Raw genomic sequence first — 2,500 nt, 5'->3', positions numbered from 1 at the left:
AATTCTGGTAATTGGCATTATCCTTATTTTTTTCCAGAGCTATGGACAGGAGCATTTCATATTATGGTTTAGTCTTTGGCTTCGAGATGAGTTCCTTGATGCAGCATTTTCCCCAAACTATCTTTTCGTAGAATTCCCTTGGCAGATTATGAATTATTCCTTTACGCAGCAAAATTTTCTTCCTTCCCTTTCCTGCCTCGCAAAGGCCGCAGATATATAAAACTACCTTCCTAAAGTCACATTCCTCTTGAGTACGGAAGGTTTCCATTTGAAAAAAGAAAAGAAAAAAAAAAATGCTCTACTCTCAAACGACTTTTCAGAACCAAACATCTAAAATCTTTTCCTAATAATATTAATGCGATAATTTTCAAAGCTATTTAAAGAACTAAATGTTACTGTTAAAGGTTACTGATATTCCATTACCTTAGCAATTCATTACCTTCTAGTAAATACGTGTATATGTTCATTTTCGTTGATGTCTTTGGGTATTATTTGAGTTTTTATGTGTGTCTGTGCCTGCATTTGTTGTATGCCGTGATGCGTGGACGAGTGACTACGCATACAAATGTCAGAATTTGCTTGCGTATATAAAAAATATTGCCACAGCAAGACGAATACGTAATTCTTCATCAAACGCAATAACGCAAACAGCGGCGTTCGCAATAACTCCGAACAGAATGAAACAAGTCTGACGATACCGAATAACAACGCCACAGACGGACATTACGAAGCAATTTTATAGCGCGGGGATGGCAAAACATCATCATTCGTATTTCTTTTTTTAACTCTCGAGCTTCATAAAGAATCGGGTTTATAGTGTCGCTGGTTTAAATTCTCTCGCTACCTCCGTCCGCAGAAGTGTGAGGGCGACATTTTCCATAACTCGCTGGTTGGACGTTCGTGACTCGCCTGCCTTAGTCACTCTTAGTTCCTTAGAGGCTTCAAGGCGAGGCCGGGAGACGGAGGGAGATGCACATCGAGCCTTTTGCCACTTGTACTCTCGCTGACAAGTGTACTGAGGAGCCATTTATTTGTTCTTTTTTTTTTTTTCTCGATACCTTCTCTCTTCTCTTCTCTTCTCTTCTCTTCTCTTCCTCCTTTCCTTCTCTCTCACCATTGCCATCATTTTCTCTCGCCTGACCTATTTTCATCTCTTTTTAAAATTTCTCTCCTTACTTTCTTCCTCTTCTCACTTTTTTTCTGATCTCACTTCAATGTTAGCGTTGTCACTACTGTTTGTTTTAGCATTAATGAAATCACGTCTTTTATTACTGATGCTTTCTCTATTACCGTTATTTGTAGTAATGACCTTAGTTCTGTTCGAAGTATTACTAAATTATAAAAAAAGTCGTTGTTACTACTGGCATTCCTCTTCATAATTTTTTCATATTTTTCTTCTATTCATTTTTCTTATTATGCGCGCACAGTCGTGTTGTGTTTGAATATAATTAAAGAATATCTGTAATAAAGACAGATGTCCACAAAATTTACGATATAAAAAGGAACCATTGCAGTGATTTTTGTCTATCGAGGAACACATAAGCTATAATATTAATGTTAATGACAATATTAATGTTAGTGTTGACGACAAAATGGCAATTATGATAGTATGAAACATTATAAATATCAAAGTAATGACAATGATAATATCAACAATGATGTGAGTAATTATTATCATTAATGATAATGATGATGATGATAACAACAGTGATAATGATAGTAATAATAATAATGATAATGATAGTGATAATGATAATGATAATGATAATGATAATAATAATCAATGATAATAATGATAATAATCAATGATAATAATAATCATAATAATGATAAAAATAATAATGTAATGATGATACTATCGGTAATAGCAATGACAATTATAATAGTGGTAATAATAATAACGATAATAATATAATAATAATAAGGGTAAGAATAGTAATGATAATGACAATGATAATGATAATGCTAATAATAGTAACAATAATACAACTAGTAATAGTAATAATAATGATAATGATAATGATAATGTGTGTGTGTGTGTGTGTGTGTGTATGTGTGTATGTGTATGTGTATGTGTATGTGTATGTGTATGTGTATGTGTATGTGTGTGTGTATTCCACTTCTAAATACGGAGACTGAAGCGTGCACAGATACAATTTGAATTGGTTTGACTCAGTGGTAAATATCTCAGTGCAACAACAATACATATTAAAATCAAGTGTCATATTTCAAATGTCACTGCACCAATTCAAGGGAACATGGTGTTATCTGTAAAATCTAAACTTTACATTTTCAAACTCTTTAATTCACTTTGCATAAAGAATTTCTACTTTGCGTCATTCACAACAAACTTTACAGAAGCACCAGCGGCCATATGTAATTCATACAGATATGAAAATAAATGGCCATTTCTTTCCGAACCATCAAATTATAACAGCAAATATTTGCAAGCAGAAAACAGAGCACTGAACTAAACGTATTCTGCTCGGCAGCAACATTC

The sequence above is a fragment of the Penaeus chinensis genome, chromosome 24 (genome assembly GCF_019202785.1).
Source record: "Penaeus chinensis breed Huanghai No. 1 chromosome 24, ASM1920278v2, whole genome shotgun sequence".
NCBI classification, from domain to species: Eukaryota; Metazoa; Arthropoda; class Malacostraca; order Decapoda; family Penaeidae; genus Penaeus; species Penaeus chinensis.
Note: the sequence above shows the minus strand (reverse complement) of the source record.